This window comes from Phlebotomus papatasi, chromosome 2 (assembly GCF_024763615.1).
Source record: "Phlebotomus papatasi isolate M1 chromosome 2, Ppap_2.1, whole genome shotgun sequence".
Lineage (NCBI taxonomy): Eukaryota > Metazoa > Arthropoda > Insecta > Diptera > Psychodidae > Phlebotomus > Phlebotomus papatasi.
The window spans coordinates 29,094,026-29,111,556 of NC_077223.1; the positions used below are offsets into that span (position 1 = coordinate 29,094,026).

The 17,531-nt window shown below is 30.1% G+C and overlaps 1 protein-coding gene across 1 annotated transcript in view; it reads right to left on the reverse strand.

The window, feature by feature from the left end:
• LOC129803378 (homeobox protein unc-4-like) overlaps positions 1–13,219 on the reverse strand; it is a 56,516-nt gene extending 43,297 nt beyond the window's left edge. The window contains exon 1 of the mRNA XM_055849865.1: positions 12,674–13,219. The gene's annotated coding sequence lies outside the window, so the exon portion shown is untranslated. The remainder of the gene's footprint in view (positions 1–12,673) is intronic.
• Positions 13,220–17,531: the final 4,312 nt, after the last annotated feature.

A 17,531-nucleotide genomic window follows, 5' to 3' on the forward strand; every position in this document is an offset into this window, starting at 1 on the left:
TTTAACACTTTTATGAAAAAAGACATCGTAGAAAAATTATTTTGTGCATCACTTCAGACAAACAAGATTGAAATTAACACGAACTATTGTGTAACATTTCTTGTAAAACCCTTTTCACAGTGAAGTTTCAATAAAAGATTTTGATATAATTTATTAATTTATAATCAAAATTGAACAGATTTAGTTTTAATATATGCTAAAAAGAATAAATATTTTGAATAAAATCACTATTAATTAAATATTCGAAGATAATTCCATTTTTAATCAATTTAGTTACAGTGCTCGAAGTTTTAGTTAAATCAATTCAATTCAATTTATTGATCGAAATCGACCGATATTGCAAGCTGTCCGAAATAATGGTCCTATCACCTAGGCGTAAAAAATACTACAATTTCTGCGCTCGATGTTTTTAAAAGTTTTTTTTGGAGACTCTTTAATAAGAGGTGCCAAAGCGTCCCATGCTTAGTGAAATGTTCGAACTTTTGACTTAGATGCCATACCACAAAAGTACCTTTGCATTATTTACTATTTACCGATTCAAAATCGACTACAGTCGATTGATACTATTCGAAGGATAAACCGATTACCGGTTCATAACACTGTGCAACGATGATTTTGTCCCTGGGTTCTCATGCTATTTTTTCTATTGCTAAGGTCAAATGATTTACGAAAATACTTATCATTTTGATTTCATTTGGATTTTGCGCCTGGAATCTAGGCAAAACCGTTTTTGCCGTTTTTTGATACTTGGGGGCCTATATCTCCGATTCTGATGAACTGATTAATTTCTTAATTTAAAACAATTTGTTGTCCATTACATGCCCGATAAATCCTCTGAACAGATGAAGTTCGTACAACTGACACCAGGGGCGCTGTAGTCTCATAAATGTCAGAAAACATGGGAATATCGAACTTTTTAGCAACTTTGATCAAAAATATCTCGAAAACTAGGACTGTCCCTAACAATCTGTTTTGTGGGTTTGATAGAGAATTTAATCAGCTACATTTTCATCCATGTACAACTTTTCTCTCAGATTATTTTTTAACCTCGATATTGAGGTTCAAACGAAAAATGAGCATTCAGCCAACTAAATAAAACCTTAACAATTTCGAGTGTTATTGTTTTTTTCCTCGCAATTAGGCAGTAACAAGCTTTTATTATATTATTTAATACTTAAATATCGATATTATGGTGATTTTTATATGACATTTTAAATTTTTAAATATTATTTTATTACTTGGAAACTTGTACAAAACTTTAACGTATGTGATATACATAAAGTAACAATTACAAGTTCAAAAACTAGTTTTAGATTTATTTCGACGAAAATCACGTAATTATGAGGTTAAGATTGTAGGATTGTAGATAAATGTAGGAAAATTTTTTAAAGAATAATAAAAAGAAATGAATTTAGAAAAAGGATTTTTTGCAAAGTTTTACATATGTAACTGGTATGTAAAAGGTAAAATAGATACTTATTGATTCTAAAACGTAAATTTAACAACAAATATTCTTTGAAATATTTAAAATTTTGCAATATGCGGTTAATATGTCTTTTTTGTAATAGTCTTTTGAGATTGAAATAACACTAAAATCTTACTGAAGATATATTGTTTGAGTTATTACCTTGTATTATATCTAAACACATTTTATAATGCAATAAGTATTAATAAAGTCCTACAATTGTAAGAAAAGTGAAAATAATACTCTAGGTTATCTAAACTGGAAAAGAAAAAGTCAAAATGTGCGAAATAGTTAAGTTTTTCTTTAGCTGGCTGAGTGCTCGTTTTTCGTTTGAACCTCAATATCGAGGTTAAAAAATAATCTGAGAGAAAAGTTGTACATGGACGAAAATGTAGCTGATTAAATTCTCTATCAAACCCACAAAACAGATTGTTAGGGACAGTCCTAGTTTTCGAGATATTTTTGATCAAAGTTGCTAAAAAGTTCGATTTTCCCATGTTTTCTGACATTTATGAGACTACAGCGCCCCTGGTGTCAGTTGTACGAACTTCATCTGTTCAGAGGATTTATCGGGCATGTAATGGACAACAAATTGTTTCAAAGTAAGAAATTAATCAGTTCATCAGAATCGGAGATATAGGCCCCCAAGTATCAAAAAACGGCAAAAACGGTTTTGCCTAGATTCCAGGCGCAAAATCCAAATGAAATCAAAATGATAAGTATTTTCGTAAATCATTTGACCCTAGCAATAGAAAAAATAGCATGAGAACCCAGGGACAAAAAAAAAGTTCAAAATTGTTGCACAGTGTAATCGTTTGAAACTGGCTCATATCTGTCAGTCATTTTAAGACCTTCAGAATTCAGAAAACTTATAAGTAAATTCAAAGTCGACCTAAATAAAAACACGCATTCCATGAGCTTTTTAAATTGAACTTAAAAACGGTTAAAAGAAAAGGATATCGGTTGTTGATTTTATTTAGAAAATCTATATGAGTAATCTCTGAAAAGAGATCTTAAAACCGTATAAGTGATACCATAAAAGTATTGTGTTTTATAGGGTAACTATAGCAAATTTCGGCCACTTCTTTTGTTCTTGAAATGTCCATAAATTTTTGTTTTTCTCATACTCTAGCTAGAGATTATACAATAAAAAAAAATAACAAAAAAAAAATCGCTCAAGAAGAATTCTGGAGGGACAAGAAACTATGAGATTCAAGTTGGTTGAAATATTATCCAAAGCTATTCATTTTAAAATGTAATTAGGGGAAACTGGGGCAAACGCGGGGTACCACCAAACACTGCGATTTTTTAATCAGATATTCGACTTCAGAGGACAAGACTTACAGAAATTTATAGGCATTATAAATGGTCGAGATAGTCCAAGTAGTTTAAAAATAAAAATTAGTGTTTGGTGGTACCCCGTGTTTGGTGGTGCCCCAGTTTCCCCTAAGAATGATTTTAGAGAGAATAAAGACGATAACCCATCTACAAGGTTCCAAACAACACTCCTTAAAAGAAGTAACAAAAAGATAAATTTATATTAAAAATATTACATTTTAAACTTAAGGCTTTAGCGCTTACGTGCAACTAAACCGAAAATTAATACAGTTACTCTAGATGAGAATTATCAAATAGGAACCATTTACTTGAATGTGATTCTAACAGCCTATAAATTAAATACACGACTTGTAGGGGAAGGCTTTTATCTTCGCACATATTATTCCCATATTTCATTAATGAATTTGACCTATCTATGACAATATTTTTTTTATTAGCTAGGAAAAATATTAGGTGTCTGAAGCCATAATGTATGTGAAGCCTGAAAGTCTTCCCCTAAATAGGGCAATTACAGTAGATGACCCTTCAGGCTCTCAAACAATACCCTCTGCGGTTTTCAAAGTCAATAAAGCTATATTTTAGCTTTTTTTATTAATTATTCTAAAATTATTTATGTGATAATCGTTGTTGTTTCCCGGAATATCTATTTATTGCTTTATTATCATAGGATATTTGTGACTCCTGTTGACTTGCATTAAACGTATGCAGTAAGAAAGAATAGCGGAAATGCACTATCAGCAATTGTTTTGGCGAGTAGCCCCTACACATAAAAACACGTATAAACATTTATATATGTTAGACTATATATATTTCTGTTTTTTTTATAAGACATTTTATGAAACTGAATGTCTTTCTTTGCTGTCGACAAAAGTCGATAATCCTGCCAGTGTAATCTAGGCTTTAGGTCAAAAAGTGGCGCGTAATCTCTGTCCAGGGAATATATTCTGTGGCAATTCCTTATCATTCTTGGGAAATTATTTGTCTCTTATAAAAACAGACAGGCAGTAAATAGGCGGAGAAAATGTTTGATATACAGTGAGTGTCAATAGTTTGTTGCCTAATGGATGTTTGAGAAATCAAGTGAAAAAAATGATAGAAAAAAATACTTTTCCAAATTTTTCTTTTTGCAGATGAGTTCCTTGTAATCCGCAGATATTGTTTATAGTTTTCAAAAAAAATAATTAATTTTATTTCATATCAAAAATAATTGTTTTCCAAAAGTTGGTCATTTTTGAAAAATCAAAAGTTTGTTGCCTCATTAAAAAAAACTAATTCAAAATGGTGAAAACGTGCAACCAACTTTATGTAAACCGGTTACATTTTGAGCTTATGTCATTTGATAGGCAAATGGTGCATTTGTACATTTTTAAGGCTGTCAATGTTAAATATATAGGTGTAAGAGTGATGATAAATAACAAGAAATAATCAGTTTTTTGATAATTCATAATTTAGATTATAATGGCAAATTACAAAAAGTTGGAAGGTGGGATATTGTCCAGAGATACTGCTGGAAGGAATCGGCGTCGCTTAATTGCCAAATTTTATGGAAATTCATGAAAAGTTATACATAAAATGGTCAAATATTATAGTTATGAGGCACGAGTACATCTGAAAAACGCTACTGGTAGACCCAGGGTTTCGACTCAGAAAGTCGATAACCGCATTCTAGGTATCTCTGATAGTAACCCCATGATGTTTGCTTCAAAAATTCAGAGTCGGCTGGTTACAGACGGCATCCAGGCTTCAAAACCAACCGCAATTTAATGAAAGTGGTAAGAATAATTACTTGGTTTGCAGGTTTCCATTGGTAAACAAAACCAATCTGGTTAAAAGGTTGTAAATTCACTTGGAGCATGCTAAAAACGTAAAAATACAACCTGTTACGCAGTTTGGTTTTGCTTACCAATGGAATCTTGCGAGCCAAGTACCTATTCTTATATTTTCTTTCATTTTGAGTTTGATTTTCGAAACATTTAAAGCCTGTATGCCTTCTGTAACCAGCCGACTTTGAATTTTTGAAGCCAACATCATGGGGTTACTATCAGAAATACCTAGAATGCGGTTATCGACTTTCTGAGTCGAAACCCTGGGTCTACCAGTAGCGTTTTTCAGATGTACTCGTGCCTCATAACTATAATATTTGACCATTTTATGTATAACTTTTCATGAATTTCCATAAAATTTGGCAATTAAGCGACGCCGATTCCTTCCAGCAGTATCTCTGGACAATATCCCACCTTTCAACTTTTTGTAATTTGCCATTATAATCTAAATTATGAATTATCAAAAAACTGATTATTTCTTGTTATTTATCATCACTCTTACACCTATATATTTAACATTGACAGCCTTAAAAATGTACAAATGCACCATTTGCCTATCAAATGACATAAGCTCAAAATGTAACCGGTTTACATAAAGTTGGTTGCACGTTTTCACCATTTTGAATTAGTTTTTTTAATGAGGCAACAAACTTTTGATTTTTCAAAAATGACCAACTTTTGGAAAACAATTATTTTTGATATGAAATAAAATTAATTTTTTTTTTTGAAAACTATAAATAATATCTACGGATTACAAGGAACTCATCTGCAAAAAGAAAAATTTGGAAAAGTATTTTTTTCTATCATTTTTTTCACTTGATTTCTCAAACATCCATTAGGCAACAAACTATTGACACTCACTGTATATAGCTTATGATTTTTTATTCGAGAAATGGGATCATCGGGCACCAAAAAGAGTGATTATGTTTATGAAATTTAATTTAATATTCCGTTTTAGTAATTAATTTAAATATTGGTAGTTTTAGTAAACAGGCAGAGATGTCGAGATATAAAGTTGAATTTTAAAAATGGTTTAAGCAAAGTGTTTCAGTGTCTCTGCATGGTAATTAATTACTAGAAAAAGCAACATCATGCAATGTCTTTCACTAACTAATTTAGACTGAATTTAATGAAGTATATTTTCTTTCGGTTTTAGGCCGTAATTAAATTAAAACAAAAATTTGTTGGTTTTTTAATGCCATTCGTTTTCGATGTCAGGTTATGGGTAATAAATGTACAAGCATGAATATGTGAAATTGCGTAAGGTTAAAGCACTCCTCATTTGCTAATTTAGAACCTATATAATATCAACACCAAAAGACATTAAAAATACAATTAATAAAGAAAATGTTGGGTATATAATAATTTTACTGTTTTTAGGTATTAATAAATTTATTGTAATTTATTTTGTATTTATTTTTTTACATAGCATTTTGTAGTTAGAAGTAAAGCTCCTTCTGCTCTTTCAAGACATTTTATTGCTTGTTATTTTTTACACAACTTGTTGTTCAGCGCCTGAATTATGATTGGATTTGTCAGAAGTCATATTTGTGTCTCTAATGGACAAGACATATACAGCATTTAGTGAAATGCACATAAAAATAAGACTATTAAATCATAAAATTGACACAAAATAAGCTGATCATTTTTCTTTTATTTCCTAAACCTTTGCAGGATATTAAATAAGTTTTTTAAGGTAATTTTCCTGCTAAAATATCATAAAAAGGATTTTTTTTTATAAAGGATCCTTTATAGAACAATGTGTTCTAACAGTTTTTTTCATACCCCTTTTCTTTGTTATAATTTATTTTATTGCTTTTCAAGGAGGAAATTTTCAACCTCTTAAATAAGCCCCGCCCCCTGTAATTGACCATGATCTCCTCAGAATCTATACCCCAAACACAATTTAATATTTTGAATTTTTAATAGGTCTAAATTGTATTATAATACTTTCAGATCAACTACCAATTAATCCAGATAAATTGTTGTTTTCGGAAGAGTTAAGGTAGCATGTTAACTAAAATAGGCCACTCCCTCTAAATACTTATTGATTGCAAATAATCCAAAAAGAGATCAATTAGAGCAAAGTGGTACAAGTTGGACAAGGCTTTTTTTCTTGATAAATTTAGTATACTTCATTCTTATTTGTATATTTCTAATGCTTTAGTTTTATAATTTGGTTCCTTGTGCTTAAAAACAAATTTTATACTGTATTTATCAAGAAAAAACCCATGTCCAACTTGTACCGCCGAATTGTCCAACTTGTAACACTATGTCCAACTTATATCACTTTACCTTATAATTGTTAGAATAGTTACGCAAAATGAAAATGTTTTTTTAGTTGAAAAAAATAAGAAAAAATAAGAAGTTTTATTGGGCGTGACCAATTTTTCGTTGTCGAAGGTATTTAAGTCCAATTCAGAACTTAAATTTAACTTCAATTCAGAACACAACGGAACGGGTTGGGTTTGCTGGGGAATTTGTGCAGTCTTTTATTATCTGTAATACTTATTTTATTTTTAATATTAAAAATTTTAAAATTTCATGACGAGTGATCGACAATTATTTATGGGCGGAACTATGGAAGTCAAATAGAACCTCTTACATAATAGAAATAAAAAAAAAACTTACTCTTCTAAAGTATTGCCAATTTGTCTTAGCGGTCTTCTAAAACACATCAAATAAGCAAAAATAATATTATATTTCAAAATAATTGGTTTGACTTTTTACAAATGGGATAGTTATACCATTCGGCATCATCTAAAGTGAGGAAGATGTTGGGAGAGTTCTATCGAAATCTGAACTAATGTACGAACCATATAAAATCGATAATTGAAGGTTCCCAAAGAAGGAAATAATTTTATCACTGCCAATTACTGTTTTCAAAACGAATCTCAGTTTTTTTTCCCAATTATTGGTTTCGAGTTATTTCCTCTACAAGGGACAATTTGTTTTTTTAATGCACTTTCTTATATCAAAACCAAAAATTACCAATATTAAGCACGTTTGAGATGAGAATCATTAATGAGCATCGTATACACATGACATATCGTAATTTGATCAAATGAAATAAAAATTTATCAATTTATATTAAAATAATAAAGCCATATTTGTGATTTTTAGCTGAGATTCTTAACAATCTCGTTATAAATTTTCTAATTTATTCAAAGCACAAACTATGAGGTTGTACCTTTTATTAAAACCGCTTGCATATTTATTAATAATTAAGTTTGTTATCTAACTAATTCATCTCTTGTTTATAATCAACTGGATTTTCAATAACTTCACATTTGATCGTATTTGTTTTAGTAATTAAATTTTGTGAATTAATTTAAATCTAATTACGTTTATTTTGTAGTTAGTATAAATTTCTATTTATACCAGCTAAAATGTTTTTTTTTCTTTTTTCTTGTTATTAGAAATAAAATGTTTTTATACACTTAAACTTTTAGATATTTTAGAAATATTTTGCTTCAACCAGTACCTAATAAAGAAAATTTTTCGGAATAAAAACGATAATAAAGTACAATAGGGCAAAAAAACTTTCAAAATGCGTCCGCATTGAGTATAATTTTGTTTTTCCGTTAAACTTTTTTCGCATAAAGGCAGAATCACACTGACCGACAAAACTTCTCCCCGTTTTCTTTTTAATTTACGCAATTTTATCGTGATATATAAATTCGCAATTATTAAGTCTTAAATTATATCTATAGAATATGTTTTGGATAAAATTTAGATCGACTTTTCGTCAATTATAATGACCATACTAGTCTCGATTCATTCCTCTTAACAGTTTTTCAATATCAAAAATTAAACAGCTCTAAAAAGTCTATGTTTTTATCGATTAAAGTAATCTTGAATTATTAGAAAAATCTTCGAAACCTCAAAAAGTTTTAATATGCGAATAAAGTGAAAATAAATTATAAAGTCCGTACGAAAGTAGATAAATAAAGTCACACTTTTGAACGTTCAATAAAATAATGAAGTAAAGAGATAGAACCATTTATATGATAATAAACGCTTACAACAATATTTAGTGATATAAAATTAAATAAATCATTAAAACAGAAAAATGAAACAACTCTTATGAATTTAAAAGAGGTATGATTATGTTAGGGTTTTGACAGATCTGACGATTACTCGAGAGACGGTTTAGCGTAATTATATTCGAAATAATGGTTAGACTTTATTTCCATCATTTTCCACTATGTTGTCTCTCGGCTTAATTTGTAAGTGTGTCTAGGGCATAAGAATCACACCAAAACATACAGTGGCGGCCATAAAAATAGAATCACTCCTGAAAACTTGAGTTTTTTTTAACTCTTGTTAAGTTTTTTCTACACTAAGAAAAAAGTGGGGGTGCGATTAACTTTTTTTCCTCATAATTTTAACATTTTTTAGGTGTAAAAAGATATCAACATTTTTTAATGTTAATTTTACACCTTTTTAAGGGTAAAATTAACATGAAAAAGGGTAACTTTTATCCCTAATACACCTAAAAAGGGTAATATTTACACCGATTTCGGATCAATACTGCAGGGTAAAATTAACATTTCCGGAATATTATTTAACTTTTTCTGATTTTTCTCAGTGTAGTATGTTTAAAAAATTTTAATTTAGAAATGTTAGCGTAATTGCCTTACGTCGAAAAAGTGCAGTACTGGCCGCAAAAGGTCTGTAGTTTTACTCTGAATGCGTCAATAGTAATGTCCTGCTGGGACAAAAAAATAGAATCACTTTTATTTATAGTCATAAACTGAAATTTCATTTCAAATATTTCAATAATAACAAAATTTTAGTGTAATGTTAGTATTTATTTAGTATCTTGACAATTAATTTTCCAAGTTTGGATAAAGGAAACTATGGAAAATTAGAGAAAATGGATAATTTTTTTATTAGAGGCTCTATTAGATTTTTGAGGCTACGAAAGCATGAAAAATGATCGTAAAAGTCATAGCTGACCACAGCAAATTGCGAAAATCAATAATCCATGACGCAATATAGTGCTTACGTGAACGTAAAACTTGGAATTTTGGTTGCTATCGGTTCCACTGGCCAATTGTATTAAGAAAGCAACAACAATTCAGGATTTTCTAACAGTTCAATGAGGTTAAAGCAATCTTTTACACTGAGAAAAATGTTGGAATTTTTTTCGTTATAACAGTTACACTTTTTAGGTGTAAAAATGTAGGGTCGAAGGAACACTAGTTCAGCTGGGAACATTTGCTAGCAATTTCGTAAAAATATTGAAATTTATTTAATGTATCTAATAAAATGCAAGCAATTTGACGTTTTTTTCATAAACCTTTTCCTGCAAGGATAGGTCTTCAAATTCTTATCTCAAGTGATTCAGAATAAAATGCCAATAGATCATGACACGAGTTTTTAAAGTGACAATAGGTCTTCCTTCCACCCTATATCAATATTTTTTATGTTAATTTTGCAATTGTGTAGGGATAATTTCTTTACAAGCGTAAATGTAACCCCTTTTAAACCGAAATAAGTACTAATATTTACACCGATTTTAAATCTTTGCTGTCAGAGTAAAACTAAGATTTTTTTTTTGTTATATTAACATCTTCACATTTCTCTCAGTTTAGTAAAGTCAACTTAGATTGGTTCTGACATTTTTAAACACAATTCTGTGACTATGACCAGTATTTTACTAGACACGAAAAATATCGAAAAATGTCACTGTGAAATCACAAAATAGGAATATTTTATGTACCAATCATTATATGAAATCTAAAACCTTGTTTAATAAATAGGGGAGGTTAGGCTACATAGAAAACCCTATTTCTTCGCATATTTATAAAGGAAGCTGGAGTTATCTATAATTTAATTTAGAATCCACACTTATTTTGTCTATCTAAATTACATTGTTTTAAAACCCAGCTTTTCTTTAGGAATATGCAAAAAATGGCGTTTTCAATGTAGTCCTACATCAATGTATCCCTACCTTTTCCTAACGCTTTTTAATAAAATATTTTTCTTACAAGAACGACTATTGAAAAACATTAAAATAATTTAGAAATTAACTCACATTGCCTAAAATTTCACAAGAAATATTTAGTATTTATCATAATCTTTCGAAGATAAAAAAAGCAATATATAGAAATATATATATTGTTTTATATATAAAAAAAATATATAAAAAAATAAAAAAAGAAAAAAATCTCACAACTATAACACTTGTACTATTACGCGACTTTTCTATTTTTTACTATGTAGATTATCAAAATTAGACATGTATATTGCAAGAGATACATAATTATATTTGTTTTGTGATATATTTATGTACATATGTCATATAATACTTAAAATGGTTGCAAGCTATGCGTACACCCTAAAATAACATTTGTCAAGTCACTTATGGCCACTTAGTCAAAAATCATCCCTTGTGCAGCTTTTCAAGCTTATTTTGGTGATTAAGGGTACTTTTAAACTTAACCAAATTTCTAATAGGGCAACAAGGGAAATATGTAAGAAAAAAACTTCTCTACATCAAACTGTGTATAAATTTTACCATTTTTCTTTAATTTACCCTAATTTCGGACAGAAATTTATTTCACTTGTAAAGAGAATTATCCTTGGTATGATGAAATAAATAGATTAAGGCCATGCTATACTCCTTTAATATTTTTTAGAAACGTGAAAGGGATAATTTTTCCCTTTATTTCCGGAGTATTTTTCCGCAGACGTTTCCAAAAAAAAAAATGTAACGAAATTTAATTTTTGGAAACTTCTCCTGAAAAATGCTTCAATTTAACATACGACACTTCAATAAAAAGCGTGCGATTTTACGAATTCGTCTCGCAATCGGAAAATTTTTAATCGTCAACACAAAGATTCTGCAAATAATTCTAGGTGCTGTCGTAAGATTTTTCGTAAGATTCAAGAAAGATTTTTTCAAATCAAACACAAAATAATACAGTCAAAAATTGTATTACACACAACACAATTTAATTGACAATTCAGAAGTCTTACAACCATAGGAGGAAGTGGGGCACCTTTGAAATTGGAATTTTTCACCTATTTTTTTTTAAATAAAATTGAGCTTTATCGTGATATAATTTAAGCTGCACAAACAGATTGAGAAACTAAATTGCATTATGATATGGCTCAGTTCCACTTAAACAAAAGTGAAAAATCCCAATTTCAAAGGTGCCCCACTTCTCCCTAATTCATTTTTTAATGTAATTAAATTTTTTAATACAATTTAGATATTCTTGATATAATTATGTATGTTTTTCTCAGTGTATGAAAATTTTAGGACACTTTTTTAAACCACTTTAAAAAATCACTTGTTCTAAATATGGCCATAAGCCATGTGTCTACTCTGCAAGAGCATTTTCCAAGCCATTAAGGCACATTAAGGTGAAATAAATACATACATCTTTATTATAAAAATCAAAATGCACAAAATCACATGAAATAATATTCTGCTAAATATTATATAAATTGAAAAAGACAAAGAGCAATAAATAAATTTTTAAATTTAATTATGAAAAATAAGTCTATTTTTTTTATTTTCAATGTACACGATTTTTCTGGATTCAAAAACAAAATTGTTAAAATACCCAAGTAGCATACGAAGTCGTAAGACGGTCACATTTAAGTCACAACTGTGACTGATTATCGTATTAATGTATACAAAATGTATAATATCCAAAAATTAGTTTTTCTCATGAATCAATCGCGTTTTCAAAAGAAACGTATTAATTATAAACCTATTATTTTATTGAAATCAATTTAAATGATTAACGGAATAAATTTCTGGATAGGAAATTTATTCCAAAACCCCTGTAATGAATTATTCAAACAGGTCACATATTTCACTATAGTTTTAGAAGCCAAAGCATTTCCGTGGGTGGTTGATGCCCTGAGCCGGCGGAAAGTGGTCTTTGCCCCTTTTTTGATACACATCACATTAGTATTCCTACATCCTCCAGAAATTTATAATTCACAATGGCATATTTTATTAATTAATAATTTTTCTGTGAAAATGATTAATAGCCTTTTACGCACTTCTTTGCCATCCACTTACATTTCTATTCTGATCTAAATTATCTTGTATCCTCTCATTCAGTCACAGGGATTTTCACACAATAACAAGAGGAAATTCTGCAGATATTTTGTATCCATTGTTGAGATCTTACTTTTTCACTTTTGACACAGTGACAACAACAAAAAAAGTTAAATTTCGGATTTCACCATGAAACTTTCTCTAATTGAAATTAACCTCACTAATTGCAGTGCTGAAATGACAGTGAGGGCTTTCTGGCAAAAAATAAATTAAAATATCACGTTAATCTACACTCTAGAGCGGATTAGTACACACTGGTTCAATTGGCAAAAAAGTCATTTGATAGGTGAAGATTAGTCGAGTGTCAATTGATTTTTTTTTTAGAGTTAATTAATTATAATTTTCACTAAACTTTAATTATTGATTTAACTCATTATGGGAAATTACGGTGTGTTATGTACTGCAAATAGCGTAAATATGCGCGACTATATAGATATTTCCATATCTATATGCTTGATGGTGAAAAGATCGCGGCGACGGTTATGAGAATCACATTGAATATTCACAGAGAACTGAAACGAACTGTTATATTCAATCTGCCTGAAAATATCGCTTGCCGGCTGTTAATCGTTTGGTATAGCAAAAGGGGGCTGGGGCATAGTGCGGGGTGCAATTATCAATAAAATAGAGGCGTGCCCTCTGCAAAGTCCAAAACCACTGAACGCCAGTACGAAATGGCTGCGTTGTGTTAGTACGGCATCGGCGCAGATTGGGTCTGGTGCCGCCTCTCAAGAGTTGCTATTGGTGGTGACTCGTTTCTCACTTGCCGGCAACACGACCATTGATTAAATTTGATTAAAAATCAATCTCCCCAGACCTGCGATTGAATTAAAGCTGTTTGCAATAGTTATAATATTACATGGTTAAGAAGAAACCTCTAATGCGTTGTTCGTTTTCCACTCATTCTCTTTCACTCACGCTACATCAGTTTGTGGATTGGTGTGATAAGGATAACACGCTAGCCCATGGAATGACTTTCAGCATTATAACTGACTACGGATGTATAGCAATTCCATCGAAATCGACATTTATATCCAATTTCTGATGATGATTTCGAATTAATTTCTTCTCATATTGTGACTTTTATATTGATTTATTTCAGATTGGAAGAAATAGACAAAAGAGATGGAACAGATGAATAGAAATTATCCACTTATATACTTCCAATTCAATTCACTAACGATGCTAAATTTTACACCGCATACCGACACTTCTTAACCTCTTTTCACTTTTCTAATCCACCTAATTTTTTTTAGCCCTTCGCTGATATGAATCAATATAGACAATCTCGAATTTAGTTAAATTTTTTACGGCCATAAATATTTAAATCCATTTTAGCATTTTGATTGCTTCAAAAAAAAGTATAACGATGCATTAATAACTAAGTAGAGCTAGGACAGGTGGTGCATAATTTAAGCGATCGGTGTTTTTGGAATAGTAATTTAGAGATGAGATAAAATATAAGCCTTAATGATACTTGTGTTGCTACTTGGGTATATTTAGAAAAGCTCACAGAAGAAGGCTTGATAGGTATCAATTTATTCCACAAATTTCACTAACTTCTTTGCGATTCATTCGATTTTCGAAATTTTCACTTTATTCGTTCATCTTTCATGCCAAACGGTTAAAGACAGTGAATTGGGGTTTTCGGAGTCTCTATAAGTTGATCTTTGTTTACATCATTAACATGACTCTAATTTTTCCTTAACCGTCTCATTTTTGTACAAAACCGTAGCTTTCGGGATACAGTAGACTCTCTCAAATTTGGTTATTTTAAAATGAAATAGCAACCGAATTATGAAGATTTCCGTGAAATAGTTTGATCATGGTGTCACATATAAGATTAATATTAAGATTAATATTTTCTGACCTGCGAAAATGCCAAAAAAAGATAGCAATTGTTTTATCTTACCTTTTTCTCATATTTCCCCACTGCGTACAAAGTTGGCATCAATGCAATCGCTCGAAAATTGACCGAATCACAGTTGGCACGCATGGAAAACAACTAACCCATTCGGAAAACAACTAACCCATTCAGTCAATGTACCAGAAATACTTGAGATGCTTGAGATAGAATGTTCGTATTTTAGGATTAGTTTCATACAGATTAATAGATGATTTTTTTTTAAAGAAAATATTTTTATCCAATATTGGGGCGCGGGGAGCCGCCCTCAAACACGCGTCTTAACGGTCACTGAATTTAAATTCTGTACATTAATTCATTACAAACTCTATTGATTTAGATAAGTAACTATCCAAGAAAACATATTGGCAACTAGAATTCAAATTAGGAAAGAGAATGAAGGCCAATTTTAACAAATTCGCCGGGATGTCGAATTTTCCGTCCGCCATTTTGAGCAAAATTTTTACATGACTTGACGCGAAGCGAGAAAAGAACAACAAAATGTTATCCCATCTCTGTCGGGATATTTTTTCCAAGTAATTGAAGGACTAAAGTAACTAAAAATCCATTCCCGACAGAAATTCGAATATAAATTGCCTTGGGATAATTCATCTAAAATCACTCAATTTGCGTATGATGTATAATACCATGGTAAGGAATGGGTTAATACAAACAGTAAAATCTTACTCATCATATTACTTAACTAGAGTGCACTCTTTCTAACACATGCATTTTTCCATTTGAAATATTGCATGCTATACACCTCTCTTTCCATCTTTTTTTACTTTTAGTATTAATCTTATATGTGACACCATATTAAATATTAATAATTAATTAATTCTTTATTGTACGTGGGCCTGATGGCCATAAAACTAAACTATTTGACAATTGTTCCTTAATGAAGTTTAGACAACTTCTTACAAAAAAATTATTTGAAAATAGTGGTATTCTGATAGTTTGAACAATAAACGAATTCATAGATAAAAAAAGGAAAATATTAGGAAAACTGATTTAAATTAATTATAAATTTAATTTAATTTAATACTCATATTAAATATAAACAATCACAATTATTGTAAATTCGACAAAAATCCATTCCTAATAACGAATCATTTCTAATACGGTTTCTTCAAGGTCAAGGCTCAAAAATGCTCTATAGAACATATTTCTCAACCGAATTGAATCATGTTTGAGGTCGTTGGAAAGGTCTTGGAATTTCCGATAAGACAGAACTGGTTCCAATTGTCTCTGAATCGATAATGAACCGATTCATTCATTCATTCATTTTCAACCGCTCATCCCTATTGGGGTCGCGGGCCCATGACATCCAAATTCCAATGCTTGTCGACCCTCCGCCACTTCAGGAAGATGTTCGGGATGTTCGGGTTCGATCCCAAGGCGTTCCAAGGCAAGATTCTGAATTTGATTCAGCCACCTTGTCAGGTCTGCCTAGAGGTCGACGCCTTCTCACAATGGCTTGCATAGATTTTCTGGGGAATTTTTTTTTTTGGGTAATGAACCGATTATGAACTGATAAGCGATTCTTATGCAAAAATCAATTCTATTACTTTTCAGCTTTTTTACGGAATCTTTTGACTAATTTATGAATCCGTTCAAATCGGTTGTGAACTGATAAACGGTAAATGATGCGAAAACCCTTCTAAGATGTAGCATAAAACATAAGTTCGAGCATTTAGCAAAGCTTCAGATGCATTGTTGCTCCTTTTATACTAGTAATATTTTACATTTTCAAAAGCTAATCAGTTCTATAGGAAGCGTCTTGTAAAATCGGTTTGAATAATTTCGGATTCATTTGACGGCTCTTTATCTTTGTTGCAGTCAAAGTATGACACGTTGTATAATAGAAAAAAAACAATTTTGGAACTCCAACCACATCCTCCAAATAAATTTAATTAGAAAGTTTGATTAATCGGGGAAACACTGTCACAGCCCCGATCCTGAATATTTTTTGAAACTATGAATCTGGATGATTGACAAAAGGTCAGGTAAAGGAACTTTATGCAAAGACCATTTAATCATGAGATTTTTCAGGCTAAATATTCTTAAAAATCAACTTGAATCTATTTGGAGATGTAAAAAGCGGTGAACGGTAAACCACAAATCTTTGACTGGGGTTAAGTGGTACAAGTTGAACAATGGTACAAGTTGGACAGGGCTTTTTTGTGGATAAATTTAATACTTCATTTTTATTTGTATATTTTTAATGCTTTAGTTTTATAATTTAGTTCCTTGTGCTTAAAAACAAATTTTGTACTGTATTTATCAAAAAAAAGCCGTGCAACTTGTACCGGCGAATTGTCCAATTTGTAACGCTATGTCCAACTTGTATCACTTTACCCTACTTTAAAATATTGTACCGTGCTCTCAAAGTACTTTTGATGAATAATTTTCTCTAACAAATCTGCAAGAAAATTTAATTTTCTATAAGTATTTCTGCACTTGTTATAACTCTTCTATTGACTTTAAAGTTTTATTAAAAAATATATGATTTTTGTAATGAAAAATAAATCAAAACTTAACCTAAACTAAAATTATACGTTGTAATATTTTATATTTGTAATCATTTTAAATTATTTTCTTTAATCAATTAATCAGTTACAAAATTAATACAAAAATCCACAATGAATCTTAAAATAAATGACAAATTACTTGAAAATTTTAGAAACAGTCTTATGAAAAAATATTATTAAAAAATTGTTATTTTAAAATTGTAATTGAAAAAATTTGGAATTGAAACTTTGAAATTGCGAGTTTTTCTTCTATTTTTAAAAGGAACTAGACCGTATTATGATTTAATTTAGCTTCATAAACTTAAAGTGAGTTAAATTATGTAATACAACAAGGTTAAGTTCCAAGAAAAAGCACTATTGAAATATTTGGTTTTTTCTTGAATAA